Source organism: Mus caroli, unplaced genomic scaffold, assembly GCF_978045245.1.
Source record: "Mus caroli unplaced genomic scaffold, Mus_caroli_1 scaffold_3, whole genome shotgun sequence".
NCBI classification, from domain to species: domain Eukaryota; kingdom Metazoa; phylum Chordata; class Mammalia; order Rodentia; family Muridae; genus Mus; species Mus caroli.
Genome location: NW_028227258.1, coordinates 83,721,953 through 83,739,939, shown reverse-complemented (window position 1 = coordinate 83,739,939; position 17,987 = coordinate 83,721,953). Strand labels below are relative to the sequence as shown.

Genomic DNA, 17,987 nt, shown 5'->3' with positions numbered 1-17,987 from the left:
AGCAACTCCATAGGAGTTGTTAGTCATTGAGAACCTAAAACTTCTCCAGACCCCACACAAGCTCTTGCCATTCATCTTGTTAACCCATCAAAATCAGTTGATAGGGCCCCATTACTGAAGACATCACACCTTTGGATGCAAGGTAGATAAATCAAGCTGGCACTTAGCTGGTAATTCCTCCATGATGACTAATTTCCATGGTCCCAGATGGTACTTTACAGGATTCTGAAAGTGTAAGAACATCAACAATGTTGCTCAGGTGTAAACTCTATAAATTAGAATACTATTCTAAACAGGCATAATGTAGCCATAGGTGCGAGTGTAGCAGGGGGTAACACGCCACTCCTTTATTGGATTGAAGGCCTTGTCTATAAGTCTTAGTTTGGGGTTTTTGACTGATACTGAGCTGAATTAACACATCACCAAACCACCTTCCCAATATCTATATGGATGCCCACAGATAAAGCCTACTTTCAGTCAAAAAACAAAAACAAAAACAAAAACAAAAACAAAAACAAAAACAAAAAAATGAAACAAAAACAAAAACAAAAATCAAGCCACTCTTTGCATTGAGTAGAAATGAATACAAAGAGCCATGGCTGTGCAATCAAAGTTTTTTTGATTTAAAAAAAAAATGCTTGAAGACTCAGTCTTAAATAAGGCTATTTATGTTACTGCACTTATGGTCAGGGAACATTGTGGAAGAGGAGGTTGAAGCACTGTAAGAGCTGGAAATGAGAGAACATTTGCAAAATAGCACCTTCTAAGCTTGATACAGCCATTGCAATCATGAACTCATAACCTTGACTACTCAAACTAGGCCTAGACAAATTGTGACTTCCTAACAGTCAGCTCTAGAAGAAGAAGGGATTCATGGCTCTATATGACCCACTGTGAAACTATTGGAAGCTAACAGATTCTGGGATAGTGAGAATATTGTGTAGTTATGTACAAGATAAGAAGAGAGTCATCAAAATACACTATATGCATATGAGAATTAGTCAAAGAAAAAACCCTTACTAATAAAAATTAAGTTAACAAAAATGCATTTAAAACTCATATCTAACTCTAAAGGAAAATTTATGCAGAACATTACATTTAAAAAGCAGCATAAACTGTTAACATGAATTATGATATATAGAAGCTTTAGTCATTTTGGAGTGTTGGATTACAAATACCCTTATGCTCTTTCAACCAATTATTCAAATATTTTTATAACAAATGTTTGCCATATTCAAAAATTATTCTAAGCATGTTTATTAAAAGGATGGAGTAGTGGATGGAGGAGGGATCAGGGGATGAAGACAAGGGAACGACAAAGTTTCTCCATGTGAAGCTGTAGCTTACTGGTGAGTCAAGTTGCCATGGCGCCGAAGTAGCAGATTCTCAAGCAGGATGCAGATATGCTGAGACATGCATCTTGCCACCCTGGACAGTGTGACACTCTGCTATGAGAACTTCGAGGACTTGAACAGGTCACTTCAGTTTGCTGCTGCTGACCCTGGTGTTTATTTTGAGGGCCTCTATTCTGTTCACATAAAGTCAGTGTGAATAACACTGATCAATACAACACCCTGGCTACAGAAAAGGAATGGAGTTTGCCCACAAATAGTCTGTTTTCATACAGCATACTTAGGGTGATTACATTAAGAAAAGGTAAACTGAAAACATATTCCCAGTGTCACAAGAGCTAAATTAAATCAGTATTAGCTAAAAAATGTATTACAATAAATAATATACATAATGGATCTGGCATGATTATTTTTAATACAGGCTAAAATAGTAGCTTTATTCCCTACCTGGAAATTTTACTGCCAAAACCTGAGAGACATTTATACAGCATTTATTGTGAAACATTTTTCATCAAGTAATCAGGACATTTTTACAATCACTATAGTTGTGGTAGGTAATTTCACCTTCAGTTTAGTGGGACTTAGACTCACTATGGAAGCATATCTGAGGGTGTATATATGAGCATGCTTCCAGAAGATTGACCTGAGCACGGAAGCCCTGCCCAAAACGTAAGCAGGCCCATTCCATAGCTCAGAGCTCTTGTCTGAATAAAAAGGGAGAAAGTCAGGTTATTACCAGCATGCATTTCTCTCTGCTTCCTGACTAGGGATACAACATGAGCACTTATCACAGCTGCCATTTTTCCTTCCCTTCCATGGTGGGCTGTAGATTCAGAGTCTGAGACAAATAAGCCCTTCTTTCCTTAAGTTGTTTTTGCTCCAGCAATGGGGGAAGTCCTTAACATGACAGTAAATGAGTGGAAGTCAGCAGTGAGCCAGGGTTTTCTTCACTGTCAATGTTTTAGCATGAGTGAACCATCTGAAGATGAATACTTCCTGGAGCCCTTGAACAACAGAGTATTTGCATAGGAATGATTCTGGGTGAGGAAAAGTCAATTTAAAACTCTTTCTTATCCTTCTTCACTACCAGGTGATGCTAAAATGAGCTCCCATGAGTTCCTTCCCAGGCTACCACCATGTGGTGTTAAATGAGTTCTCAGGAGTCCCTTGGCCCCATTACATTTACCTCATTAAAATAATTGTATGCTAAGTGCTTTGACAGAGAAAAGAGGAATGTTATCAATGTTACCATGCACACCTGTAAGCAATGAGTAAACAAGCAAAATTGTGCACTGAAGTTTAGGTCTTAAAAAGAATTATTAGCTATTCTTTCCCCTCATTACTCCACCCAAAACCTAAAACTATCTAACCTTGGCTTTCCATCATACTTTTTAAGACATTATGGATAATATGCTACACTTGTGAAGTTTCAAACTAAGATAAACTTAGATTATTTTCAGAAATTCTTTTCCTCATAAAAGTAGAAATAAAAACGTTTTGAAGTACCACTTTTTTGCCTTAGAAATGTGCTGTATTTTAAAGGACAGAAATGGCAAAAACTTGTGGAGACGCTCTGTTGTGAGAAAAGAGTACTGGTAAGAAAATGCCTGGGGCATAGGGTAAAATTCTTGTCTGCCTGTTGAGCCAACGGAACCAAACCCAAAGCATAGCTTGCCATAGACCAACAGAATGGCTGCACCTTGAAGAGAATAACTATCATCCTGGTTTCTGTATCTAGCAACATTCTCTCCTGCTTAGCACTGGGTCCTCTGCATGCCAGAGTATGTGCTGCTCTGTGTTCTCCAACAGACAGTATGTGCCTTCCATGTGTAGTCCACACATCGTGCCCATCATTGTATCATCAGCTATAGGCACTACATTGGTACATACGGTGTTCTAAAGAAATGTGTGTGAATAACTTAATACGTGAATTCATTCACACATTTTATGGGTAATAACTAAACAAATAGGACATGTAAACTAATCTTAGATTAACCCCATCCCAAACACTAGGGATAACTAGAATGTGAACAGTATGAATAACATAAGGCATGTTATAGCAAATAAAAGTCTATCACCAGAAAATTATCTGAGAGAAAGAAATATTGTTTTCAAGATAATGGCAGGACAGTAAGCTTTCCTGTGGGGAAAGAAAGCTTCCCAGGGAAAAAGAACGATCATGAGGACTTTGCTGTGAGAGGACTAAGATCATGCATGATATTCTAAAAGGTCTCAGCATTGAGAGGTTCTAAGCTGAAAAGCAAATGCTGCACTTATTTAACAAGTCAGTGTGCAAGAGAAATGGGAATCTAAATCAAAGCATGTCCAAGTTCGTGGCCACTGGATGGTGAGACCAGAAGCCATACTGGAAGAAGCTGCTCATACACTGAGGCATATAGGCCTAGCGATGTTTTAATCATGGGATCTTTCAACAGACATATCTGCAAACATGAGGTAGGTTAGTTTGGTTGTGGTAGTTGTTTGAAAGCCAAACTTTCAGCTGAAAAGAAATTCGAAGTTGTATTTTTTTTTAAATTCTAGTACTTTCATGTTTTAAATCAACACATGAAAATTCGGTTTATGAGTACATTAATGATCACTTTTATAAAAGAAATTGATATATACATTTGAAGGCTTAGTTATCAGGGTGGAACACTGAGAAGGATTTGAAGTGTGGCTTTGTTGGAGTAGGTGTGGCCTTGTGGAGCAAGTATGTTAGGAGGGGTGGGTTTTGAGTTTTCAAAAGCCCATGCCAGCATGTAGCTATCATATACTGCTCAAGAACCTGCGTGTCATCGTGCTTCCTACCATGATGATAATGGACTAAGCTTCTTAAACTTTGAGTAAGTTTCCAACTAAACATTTTATTTTCTAAAATCTGCTGTGTCGAGGGTATCTCAACACAGCAAGAGGACACTGATGAGGACAGAAGTTGAACTGATCCCTCTTCGGTACCCATGGGTAATCTATGTGTCCTGCAATTGTAACGTTTTTTCATTATAAACCAAAAACAGATATATAGATAAAGAAAAGTGGAAAACTAAAGCCCAACACCAATATATCTTAATGTGATTTGCTAAAAATAACAGATCACAACTGTCTAACTAGATTGAAGGGTGATATTAAACTTTAGACATGAAGAGGGAGATGAAAAGTCTGCTTTCATATAGCATAAGCATAAACACATTTGCTCTTGTGGAATGCAATCTGGCAGAGCATATTGAGATTAAGGCTGCCTGAGCCCTGCCCTAGAGCTCTCTCATTTGAGTAAGAAATCCAGATAAATACTCTCTGGAGGCCAAAGCTTTCCAGTGCTCATTATTCACAGTGACTAGGGCCTGGAGAGACAGCAGTACTCATTAGGGAGGGCACAAGTGTTAACATGTGCTCAAGGAGTGTGCTTGGTATCAAGCTGTATTTCCCTACCAGAAATTCCATTACATCAGAACATGACAAATCTTAAATTCAAAAATAAACCTAAACAGAATAAGAACTCTAGAGGACTAGAACATTTGTGTAAACTAAACTCCATATGCCCCAAAACTAACACTTTTCAATTTCATAAGAATTCAAAAATATTGGAGAATGTGTAAATATATTATTAGGGTAGATGGCAGAAGCAGGGCATGAAAGGGAAAAGAAGCCTTGACTATGAGAGACTCCTGGACTGGAAGAGTTCTGATGCCTGCCTTGAAATGAGCATTGCTGTTCAAGTCACCCTCTCACCTTAAGATTGTACATAAACACATTATCTATACCTTCATTTATGAAATGAAGGTTTGTATTCATTTTAGGTTAAAAAAAAAGAACCACCAACAACATATATATAGATTGCGTTTAACCTGACCTACAGAAATTTTGTGTGTTGATCACTGAGAGGATTCCCAAGACCCATTCCCAAGACTCTAATTCCTAAACTAAATAAGATCCCAGGTATTTGCAGATGATCAGGCAGTCTCTTTGCCCTCTGATATGGTCAGATCTCTATCATTTCTGCCCCACCCCTACATGTTCACAATAAGTCATCATTGCCAAGTTTATTGCTTCCTTACACTGCTGTTGTTTACTTCGTATCCCAGGCTGTCCTAGAACTCAGAATTCCTGCCATAACATCTCACATACAAGGATTGCAGGTGTGTGCTACCCTGTCTGTCTATAGCAAATTATTTAAAAAAAAAAAAAAAAAGACTTTGGGGGCTTTGGAAATTCAATTTTTGAAAATCTCGTCCCTTAAAAAGAAAATGTCAACTCTCATACATATGCAACCAATTGTTTGCTTAGAAAACTTTATATAACTGATCACACAGTTGAAAGAAATTACATACTAAAGCACTACCAAAATTATCAAGACTCAAAATTACACAGAACATTGACAAAATCAAGAAATATAAGGCGGCATCCCTTGTCAACATTTAGATAGATGGAACAGCAATGAAATATAAAAAGTCTGAGTAGAAAACCAATTCCAGAAGTTAGATGATAATAAACTTATCATTATATTACAGTCACAATCTTATATACACTTATTGAAGCTCATATACAGATTTTTTCACTCACTTTCTCATATAAAATGCATTAGTATTATATAAAGTAACTTCATTTTTACAGCCCAAAATCTAATCTGAAAGATATGAAATTATTTTTTTTATTCAATTATTTGTTTCATTCTTAAAATCTCCACTGGGCTAGTACATTTTTATAGCTTATAAAATATGTGTTTTATTTGGAAGACTAGAGCAAACTGTGCCTACCAATAAATAAATAATAATGCTTAGTTCCCTTTAAAACAGAGTGCCAATGTCATCATAAGTGACTATGCTTTCCTGATTCTTGAATAACACTGTGAATAACATTGGAATCCACAGCAAAAAAATAATTTGCTTTTATTCATCCTTCTGAATACTCACATGGTTGAAAGAGCCATTCTGGTATGATCTGATTCATCCTAAAACCTTACACATTTGCTGCATAAACCTTATGTTTTGAAAACCATCCACCAGGGAGTGACACAATCTATGACCCAATATTAAAAGAAAAGTATTAAACTGCTGCATGTGAAAAAGTTGTAAGAAAGTGAGTTGTGAGGGGAAGAATTCTGTCCCTTTCCCTTTTCTTCCTAAGGATAAGAAGTAGAAGCAACATGTCTCTGTACTAAGAAGCAAAGCTGAACGAGCATGGCCACCCCACCTCACTGTAGCCAGAGTCAGTATCTGATGTGTTTTATAAAAAAAGAAAAAGAAGCCAGGGATATGTTTAGTGGAGGTGCGGTATGGTGTGGGATAGACTCAAAAACCAAACAATAAAGGTAACAACATTAAAAGTCTTCAATATACCTCAGAAAAAAATCACTAATGAGAGACAAATCACATTCAAATGAAGGCTGAAAACATGAGAAGATGACTAGCTTTCATGGTACTTTCACTGCACTGTGTCCAGGTAGAAGCTAAATGCAGACCTAGATGCAGATCTCGAATACCAGTATCCCAGCATGTGTCTGCAGTAAGGCAAGGTAAGCAAATGGATAGGTAGGTTTCCTAGGGCTGGAGAGAGGAGCATGCTGGCTATCTAGTATGACAGTGTCTCCTATAAAAGGTCATGAAGTTTGCAAGGAATTTAAGCACACAAAAAGCATAAAAAAGTCACATACTCTATGGACAAAGAGCTGGATCATCAGTTAAAAATGTGCAGTACTTTGTAGAGACCTGAGTTCAATTCACAACAGCTACACTGAGAGACCCATAACCACTTATAACTTCAGTAATAACAAGTCTAGGGCTTCCAGTGCCCTCCTCTGGCCTCTACAAGCTTCCAATGTTATGGGCTTTGTTTTGTTTTAGGTGAGTGGGTGAGTGGGGGGATGTTTCTTGTGATTTTCCTTTTTCTTTTAATTTCTGGTTTAACCTACATACTAATTGAGTGATTCTGTTAACTTCATCTTTCTTGTAGATTACTGTTCTAGTGCCAGTTATATTTTCTGTTACACATGCATATGTCTGTGATTTTTTTTTGTTTATTATATGGTTCACATTCTAAAACGTTCTGCATATGTCAAACTAATGGAAATGATTTTATTTTAAATCGGATAAGATGCAATTTCTTTTTTATATGTGTAATATTAGCATGAATTACTAGTATATATCACTGAAGTTCACGGTGATAATTCCATATGTGCAGACAGTTGGTGTTGATGACATTCAACCCCTTCAGACCAAACTAAGCACATACACAACTTCCTAATTTCTAATGGTCACTCTTCTGATTTAATTAAAATTTTATTTTATGGAGAATTAGGCAGGGATTTGCAGTGTGTGAGTTAAGTAAGCCCTCTACTATGAATCTATGTTACTAACCCCTCAGAATTACTTTATTAATTAAATGTGATAAACAACTATTTCTTTGCAAGAAATTTGCACCATCTAGACTTCAGATTTCACTAATGCACTCTTTTTTGATCAATAGCAATAATAATCAACTATTTGCTACCATAACAAATTATTGTTGAGGACCTAGAAGGTATATTCACTAGGAATAAAAAAAATAATTTGTGTTTGGGTAGAACTAACAGTCTAGCAACTTAGACAAATATGGTTTAAAATGTGTTGCGAGCATGAATGTTCTTGCACCCACAGATCTCCAGGGAAACCAGGAATGTTAAAGTGCTACAAGAATTTTTTTTTTAAATTTGAGTATATTACTATTTTTGATCTTTGAAAATATAAAATGTTTTTAGAAAAGTGAGGCATGCTGTGACCACAGAACTGTCACAGGAGCTAGTGAAGCTAAACCATAGACTGTTTGCAGAAATGTGCCTTCACATCATTTTTAAAAATAATAAAACATTAGTTTCTATTGCCCTTCCCAAATAGGAACTGTGCATACCCTGAACTACCAACTTTCTCATGCATGGATTGTATGTAATACATGTGTACCAAGACTTCCTGAAAAAAACAAAAACAAAAACAAAAACAAAAACAAAACCCAAAAATCAAAATCATGCATCGAGTCAAAAGCTGTGAAATTAGAATATTTCAAAGGTCACTTGAACTTATCTTGGTATCATCCTACACATTTAATTTTAGAGAAATATGCTCTGACATTTTCTTTTCCTCTTGGCACATTGATGGTAGACCCTGTGTCTCTGGAGCCTGTTACCTGTTCTGCCCAAGAGCTGCTCACTTCCAGAGTATGCACTTCTGTTCCCTCCCTAGGGTCCCACGGGACATAGGCACTTGAACTCATCCTGTTGATAATGCCAAGAAAGGTCATGTAATGACTATTATGTGTGAAGACTTCTGAGATTCTGCTGAGAATATTTCAATAAGGTAAAAATACAGAGGAAACAGTGATTTGATCCTATAGCAGAGGCCTACTAGAAGTGAACTGAGAAAACAATGAGCAAACCTGATCAGTAAAACTCAGCAGGGTATCTACTGCTACCAGATAGACTGATCTCCCTTAGGACAGGAAAGTGTCACCTCTGTAAGTGCTGTTTAGAGCCAGCACAGCCAGCTGAACTAAGAGTTTCTTTGTCACACCCAGTAGCAAGCAGGGGCACTGCAGAGGAGGCTGCTACAGGTTAGGTTGCATAAGCCATGATAGCTTGCTTTGTCTTTCGTGAATAGCATTAAGGACTAGATCCTTTAATGGGTACAGGGAATCATTTTTTCCCCAGATAACTAACGAACACTAGCATGCCCCAGACCTATCATTAGAGAGCATGTTTGGTGTACTCACATCTATCATCATCACAATGTTCCTTTCTCGGCTGCTTCCCTTGCCTCCTCAACTGTGCAGGAGTCTCAGGAAAAAAATGGGACCTTAAAAGGATCTTGATTCTGAATCCTTGTCTTTCTCAGGGACCTTGCATAAAGGATATGGAAAAAGTGAAAGTCAGGGTAAATGATCGAGCTGTTTTTGAATGCACTGCCATGATTCTTGTAAAGTTAGTTACTCCTTACCAATCCAAATGAAATGCCTATCAAGAGAAGACTACATACGTAAGATGACTAAAATAGAGGTATGCACCACTCCACTGAGCTTCATCTTAAAGGAGAAAAGAGGCAACAAATGAATACCTACATTCGGTTATCAGAGGAAGAATACTGGAAATCCACAAGGGAGCGATGGAACCCTAAAGTTCCAGACACATGGAATGAGACACAGCAAATGTACATTTCCCTGGCCAATGGAGGCTCCATGTTCCCAGGAAAAGATAAACAAGAGAACCCCAGTGAGCTCACCACCCTACTTGCTGCAGTCTAGTGATCCTGAGGACAGAAATGTTGCAACCATAGGCTTTGTCTGTGCCTATGTAAGTGCTTTGCTTAAGAAGTAAAGTCAAAGCCGGGCGTGGTGGCACAAGCCTTTAATTCCAGCACTCGGGAGGCAGAGGCAGGCGGATTTCTGAGTTCGAGGCCAGCCTGGTCTACAAAGTGAGTTCCAGGACAGCCAGAGCTATACAGAGAAACCCTGTCTCGAAAAGCCAAAAAAAAAAAAAAAAAAAAAAGAAGTAAAGTCACCCTGGGTGGCCACCATATCCCAGCCCAGAGGCTCTATTCCAACAAGAGAGTGCCAGGTAGAAAGTCAGTGCCTAGATTGTACTTACAGAACTATAAAGAAGGGGGTCTGATGCTATACTGTCTCTGCCAGTGACCCAGGCTGAAACACTAGTCCTTACTTCAGCAGGCCTGGGTACCTTCATGCATCTCAGTTCCCATACTATAGATGCTATACAAAAGCACTATTTCTTGCTTCAGCAGGACCTATGGTAACAGCCTAACACTGTCAGAAGCTAGGACCTTGGATACTTTCTCCATGGAGCCTCTGTACATTTCTTTCTGCTGCCTACGGGCCTGGAGTCACAAGTGCTTCTGCACAAAACTAGAAAGACATGATCTGACAGTCCCACTATGTCTTAGTCAGGGTTCCTAATCCTGCACAAACATCATGACCAAGAAGCAAGTTTGGGAGGAAAGGGTTTATTCAGCTTACATTTCCACACTGCTGTTCATCAACAAAGGAAGTCAGGACTGGAACTCAAGCAGGTCAGGAAGCAGGAGCAGATGCAGAGGCCATGGAGGAATGTTCCTTACTGGCCTGCTTCCCCTGGCTTGCTCAGCCTGCTCTCTTATAGAACTCAAGACTACCAGACCAGGGATGGTCCCACCCACAAGGGGCCTTTCCCCCTTGTCACTAATTGAGAAAATGCCTTACAGCTGGATCTCATGGAGGCATTTCCCCAACTGAAGCTCCTTTCTCTGTGATAAATCCAGGCTGTGTCAAGTTGATACAAAACTAGTCAGTACATACTATGTTGTGTATGTGTAAGAAAACATCAAAATATCAAAAGATAAATACACATTTATGCTTCCTGAAGCATTGCTCACAACTGAAAACATGGAATCAACCAGCTTGATTGTAATTGGATGAATAGATGAGTTAAATATGGCCTGTTTATACAATGGATTGTGGTCATAGACTAGAGACAAAGAGAAGTTGTTAATATATACCAAATATGATTAAGTATAATTTATATATATTTAAATGAATACCAAATATAGAAAAGAAGACTAGGCAAGGTCAATATTTTTTCTTTTAATTGCAGTATCCAAAGGCTCCCAAAATAATGGAAATGTTACATGTTCAAGGAAATAGAAATGCTGATTATCTTGATTTTATCATTATCCATAGTATATAAATGATAAACTGCCATACTTCAAAAATATTTATGAAAATGAGCAATTAAAATTTTGAATTAAATTTATTTCTTTTCTCACTTTACAAACCAATATCAGCCCTTCCTCTCTTCCAAGTATTACCTCACATAAGTCCTTCCCCCATTCCCCTTAGAAGAAGCCCCACTCTCATTGTCAAATCCCCCATGAACCCCCACCCCACATTCCTCCACCCTCCCATCCCCCCATGCTGATCACTCCTAGATCCCTCATACTCTCTCACCCTGCACATGAAGTTGCTGCGGGACTAGGCACATCTTCTCCCACGGAGGCCAAATAAAGCTGTCCATTTAGGAGTTCTGGATCCACAGGCAGGCAGGCAGGCAACAGGCTCAGGGACAGTCACTGTGCCAGTAGTTTGAGGAACCTACATGAAGACCAAGCTGCTCATCTGCTACATATGTACAGGGGACCTAGGTCCAGCCCAAGCTCACTCTTTGGTTGGTGATTCCATCTCTAGAAGCCCCCAGGTGTCCAGGTTAGTTAACTCTGTTGGTCTTCCTGTGGAGTCCCTGTCCTCTTTGGGTCCCTCAATTTTTCTCCTAACTATTCTGTAAGACTCCCCAAGCTCAATCCAATGTTTTGAATGTGAGTTTCTGCATCTCTTTCCATTGGCTGTTGGGTGGAGCTTGTCAGAGGACAGTTATGCTAGGTTCCTGTCTGCAAGCATAATGGAGTATCATTAATAGTGTCAGAGATTATTAGTTCTTGCCCATGGGTTGGGTCTCAATTTGGGGCAGTCATTGGTTGATCATTCCCTCAGACTCTGCTCTATCTTTGTCCCTGCACATCTTGCTAGCAGGACATATTTTGGGTTGAAGGCTTTGTGAGTAGGTTGCTGTACTTATCCTTCCACTGGTAGTCCTGCCTGGCTACAAGAAGTGGGCACTGGATATATTCCGCACTGCTAGGAATCTCAGCTAGCGTTACCTCCTTAGACTTCCAGGGGTCTGTCCCCATACCAGGTCTCTGGCAAGTCCTAGAGACTGTCTCCCCCTACCCAAGCTGATCTCCTTTTCTTTCCTTTTCTCCTTTTCTCCTATTCTAAGCAGAATCTTAGAATAACACATTGTTTAGAAAAAGTCAGAAATTCTGAGCCAAAAAGCACAAGCAGATATTAATGGGCTATTTTTGTTGTTATTTTTTTTACAGGGAGAAACATGTGTTTATTTCTTATAAAGATTATGCAAAGACAAATACCAGCTCAAATGTAGAAAAGAAAATGAAAAGGGTCAAGGACAGCTCATTCCCTCACCCTCAGATTAGAGACAGGATAAGGAAGAATGGTTTCCTCCATTGACCTGGGGCTTTCACAGGGTGAATGAGGACTTTCTAAAATGTGGTCCATGCAAGTTAACAAATCTATCATTCTATATTTAACTAAAGAAAACAAAAGCACTTAGCATAATCCCCCATGGACTAATCCTTTTCCAGGGAAATCTAGGAAGTAATCCCTGTTCAGATTTTATATTGAGTGCATATCTTTACCAATTACATGATATTGTTTTATTAATTTAAAAATAATAAATTTTGTCTCAAGAATGAGATGATCTGAAATATGTGAAGCAAATGTTTGCCAGGGCTGGGGGGGTCAAGGCAGCATAAATTCTATTGCTTCAAACTCACAAGCATACCATCAACATGCCAAGGGAGGAAAGGCCTGAGAATATGTCTCTAAAACTATACACCTATAAGATATATGGAGTATTTCTATATAAAGAATTAAGTCACATGATGTTGTATACATGGCACCACCATTTTCAGGCAGAATAAAAAATTAGGAAGGACCATTTGGATAAGTTGAGGAATGATGCTTGACAGTTGAGCCAGTAACAGATATTTCACCTCGTCCTGTCCGTCTGTCTTCCCTTCCCCTACTTCCCTCACAGTATGCCAGTGGCCATCTAGAATACTGATTTAAATGATCAGTGCTGGGACACCTAATTGCCACTGAGGCCTAGTGAGGAGGATGTAAGATGATTAGTTTCTGGGGACCCAAATTTCATCTGGATCACAGAATCAACGAAGAGACTATTTGGAGTACTTGGGATTTTAAAGTGAAAAGATTAAGATTTAAAATCTCCTATAGAAGAAATCAGACTCCTCGGTGAGACTGTACAGAGTTCAGAAGTTTCTTTTGCAAACACCAATATGTTCTCTACACACTGCCAAACTAATACTCATAAAGTACAGGCCACCTGTCATCATTCCAGACTTCGACCAAAAGCACTATGCTGTCCTTGGCTGTGCATTAGGAGACTCTAGTGACTATATTAAAACTAAACTGTGGTGAATTTTGAAAAGAGAACCATAGGAAAGCAGGAATATTGTCTCATTATGCCAGGGAACAGTCGCTACCCAGAATATGTGGATAACTAAAGAAATTATTTTCCAAATATAAAGGAGTAGATATTGCTATTAAAACTATATTTTATAGAGAAAATTTCCATGCAAAGAGTAGCGAACTACTTAAAATGTGATTTAATTTTATCATTTAATGTGCATTTGGTTTGAATTTGTTTTTTAAAAAGCCATAAGCATAAATATTTGTACATTTCCCGAGGGGGGATAAATTTTTAATATTTCTGGGCCATCCTGAAAACTATCTACATGTTCCCTAACAATGTATGTCTTCTAAAATTCTGAACCAAATACATAAGTATGTATAGTTGTCTTTCCTCTTTAAAAGACATCATTGTTTCTTGATCCTTCAATTTGACCAAAAAAAACAAAAAAGGAACCTTCACCAGTGACTTTTAGTTATATTAATTAGTCCCCTGCAAAGCCTTTTGCATGACTTCTGTTTTTTGCTGGATATCATAATATAAGTTAAACGTGAGTAAAGCAGGCCCTAGAGTATACTTCAGTTGCAGGGTGTGTGCCTGCTCTGCAAAGGGTTCTGGGTCCCATGTTCCACACCAAAACAAACAAGAAATTGGACCAATCAGACTGTCGACTCCACCAAAGACAATAGGCCATGATGTGTAACATTCACAGAAAAGCCACATAAATAAGAACAACTAAATCTCACAAATGAAAAACACATAAAATATAAAATAAAAAAAAATCTGTTTCTACCTAACTGCCCTTCATCCTTTTCACTCTGTTAGTGATTTGAGCTCATATTCTATCTTATTTTCTGCATTTCCCTCTCGTCCCCTGCTTTCTCATACTCCATGCAGTCTCTTCCTCTAGCCCAGATCCTCCACTTTGCCATTATCTTTCTGCCTTCAAGCATGATTTTCAAGAATGTGCTCTCCTCAGGATCAACCCAACCTGTGAGCGCCCGTCTCACCAGCAAGAACGGCGCCACAATAGGATCCTTCTGCACACGTTTATTGGGAGAGCATTGATTGCATAGGCGAAAGACCCTGAGCCCAGAAATGGTGCTGCTTATATAGGCCTAGGAGTGACGTGTCCATACCTGATTGGTTATGCTACCAGTACCTCATTAATATGCGTCGGGCCAGGCAGTGACTCCCGCAAAAACCTCTTATGCACATGCGCACATTGGTTATTTACCCATAATCATGGGCAGTGGCCAGTGGTAGCCAGCGCCACTCTGCAATGGCACATGTGGCTTCCCACACCAACCTTCTTGCTACCTCTGAGTATTATTTGCATTTTCTCCAGAACAGCTCTCTTGTAGGGAGAGGTGCTGATATTGTGGTCTGGTCCCTAATTGGTTTTTGATTGGTCAATAAAGGAGGCCAGGAGCCAATTGCTGAGCAAAAGGGACATATGGGTACCAGGAGGAAAAGGAGACATGGAAAGAGCAGTGGGTTTTCCGGCCAGCCTTTGGAAGGAGCAGCACAAAACAGTCATGTAAGATCCCAGGGAAACTAGAACTAGCGGTCTCTGTGTAGGTGGATAGCCAAGGAGGTCGATGGAGGCCAGCTGATGCAAGCTAACTGATAAGTTTGGGACAGGAGATTCTGTGCTTAACATTGTGCTAGCCAGTAAATTTTAAAGTAATAAAGCTGAGTGTGTGTTTTTTATCCTCAGATTCAAAGGTCTCAGGTGGGGCTGGTAACATGACCGCTCCAGAAACAAAGGTGGGTAAGCAAGAGAAGCCAAGTCAGTGATGCCAGCTTGGCAAAGCTAAAGAAGCCTGGAGGAAGAAAAGGGAACGGGAGGGACCAGAGTAGGGGCAGCAGCACCAGGGTCACAGCTCCCAGGAAAGGCCGTAGCATGGTTTTCAAAATTACACGCAACATTCTCTGTTCATTTTCTCTCAACTGAGCTCTTGATTTAAAGAGATATTTTTCTTTATTAAATATAAAAATCAGATGCTTGTAGAAGCATCTATATCCCCCTTTTGATGCACAACCAGACAAAATGTTCTGTTGAAACAAAGTACTTCTATAGGAAAGTGCACACAAAAGTCAGCTGTCTTATGCGAAGAAACAGAATCTATTAAATTGTCAGATTTTAAGAGCTAAGAAAAGTTCTTGAAGGCCATCTAATACTATCTCCATTTTTATGGATGAAGGAAAACAGCAAACAATGGTGATTGATTCCTTCCATGTATCAGACTTTGTATTTTTTATTGCCTTTGTTGTTACTATTAATTATATTTATATGTATATTAAACATTTGTTATTATTCATATATATATTCTATACTTCTGACATTTGTTCTCACACATTGTAAGAGTTTTATATTCAATTTTCTGTCTAAAATATTTGCCAACCACCTCCTCAGTATGATCCTAGGGAAAGAAAATAAGAAACAGCTCAAACAGATCACCTAACATCTTCCAATGCTTTATGCCCAATTTCATTTAACAGGCAAACACTGACAAAGTCCAAAAAATTAAAGTGAGCCTTAAAGATAAGCCACCACCTGGCAAGGATCACAAACCTATGAAAAGACAGAAATGGAATTTAAAGCTAGGATTGACTCAACCTGGAACCTGTTTGGTGTTTTGCTTTTTTGACTTGTGCACACACTTAGTTTGTGTGCTCATGTTGCTGATCAGGGCTGCCTGGTAAGCATATGTCCACTTCAGATGTGTTTCAATGCTGGGCACAAAACCCAGGGCTTCTTGTATGCTAACCACATTAATTCGGTTTCTCAGTGAGATGCCCAGCAATCCCAGAGTTTCCAAGCCAGCTGGCAATGTGTTCTCCAATTCTGATCTTTCTTGCTCAGAACCTCTTCTGTCTTGAAGTTATAGGTCACCATGTCTAAGTTGTGATGACTGACAGCCACTTTGTGTGACTCTGGCATGTTTTTAATGAATGCAGTAGCAATTTCAGAAAAAAAAAGAGGGTATGGAAGAAAGTGGCAATGATTTAAGTAATTAACTTAAAGGTCTCTGAGTTGAAATTAATAGCCATCGTTATTTTTAAAGGTACCTGTTATGATTTATTCTACTGAAAAAGGCTTTCCCACTCTTCTGTAGCTTTAATAGTAGGTGACTTTAGTGTCTTTTTCATTTCTCAGCTCCTTTTCCAGCTCCCTCACTCAATAATGTATGATTCATCTTTTCTTATACAAGGATGTCTATTCTCTTTCTGTATTAATAACATTATGTCCTATTCCTTCACCTCATAATTCTTTGCATGTTAAAAAAATAGCAAAAACAAATGCCCGGAGAATCATCTTACAATAGATAAACGTTCTTGCAAAATATTAATACATGACTTAGCTTGAATACTTTAAAACTTGGCAATTTAATATTATAGACTGAACATCTCATGTCTTTGGTATTTGATCAGGAAGCTAACAGTCTCTCCAATTTGTTCTCAGTCTCAGAATGCTCAGTGTTCCTTGATGTGATTACTTAATCATGTACCTGAACATCAGCCTATGTGCAGAACGCTATGGGGAGGGGACTTGTTTGTTGTGCATCTGTGCAAAGATATGATACCTGTGCTGTACTCCTGAGCTACAATATAGGAGTTATGGGGTATTCTCTTTTGATCATGCGCATAGCTTCCAGCACAAGACTGCAGAAAACATATGCATGGAATTAAATGCCAGTGGAATTTTATAACTGTCCTATAGTTTATTTCTGATGTTCAATTCTCTAGGGAAAGGAGTTTGAATGTGAGAAAAAATGAAAGGAAAAATGCAGAAATTGATAACTCCCAACATTGACATCCTCTATTTTTCCATGATTTGAGGGAATCAAAAAGTTGAGGGGAAAAAAATCTAAGTTTTCAGAAGATAGAAGAAAACTATTGTATCAAATAATTGTTATATTAGTGTCTGCTGCATGCCAACAATCTTGGTGTGTGTCTTACTATGTTTGACTGCAACACAATGTTTGAGTAATTATTATGCTCAAGTTTCCAATAGGAAAAACATCTTTCTTAGGGTACTACTGCATTTCTCTCTGCAAGCTATGCATTCCAGACCCAGTGGAACTGAAATGTGGACCTTTGTCTCTGTTTTAAAGCCCCATGCTCTCCCACCTTGCCAAGCTCCTCTACTAAACATGAATTACTCTGCCCTGATACACAAAATAAATCCTCATACAAATCAATTATCTAAAAGAGGATTAATAACACCACTCTCCATAGAGAGTTTAGCCCGAGACAGTTGGTAAATTGATAAATTTATTAAAGCCTTCAGTCCTGAAGAGTCTGTCTTGTCATCTCATATAAATAACACAGCCAGCTGCAAAGTTAGTAACAGCTTGAAAGTAACAAGTCTGCATTTCCAGATGCCAAGGTGACAACCGTAGGAGCTAAAACTAGGCACACGACTTGTATGTTCCTACCCTCTAGCTTATAAGTCAAGTACCCGTGTATGAACCCATGTATGTCACTAACACCCTGAATGTCCAAGATAGAAATATAAGCAGTGGTTGAAAACTCACTAGACAGATTGTACTTCTTCAGAGATAATATCCAGTTACAGGGGTCTTGTGTTGACATTTTGTAGAGCCAGC

The 17,987-nt window shown here is 38.7% G+C and overlaps 1 long non-coding RNA gene across 17 annotated transcripts in view; it reads right to left on the bottom strand.

The window, feature by feature from the left end:
• Positions 1-17,987, bottom strand: part of LOC147005611 (uncharacterized) — a 139,762-nt gene that overhangs the window by 41,448 nt on the left and 80,327 nt on the right. For 13 of the 17 annotated variants that reach the window (XR_015046719.1, XR_015046724.1, XR_015046718.1 and 10 more), the window contains one exon: positions 130-225. This is a non-coding gene — a long non-coding RNA (uncharacterized LOC147005611). Of the gene's footprint in view, positions 1-129; positions 226-9,086; positions 9,213-17,987 lie in introns of all 17 variants that reach the window. The other 4 variants (XR_015046729.1, XR_015046720.1, XR_015046732.1 and 1 more) reach the window with 1 other exon arrangement.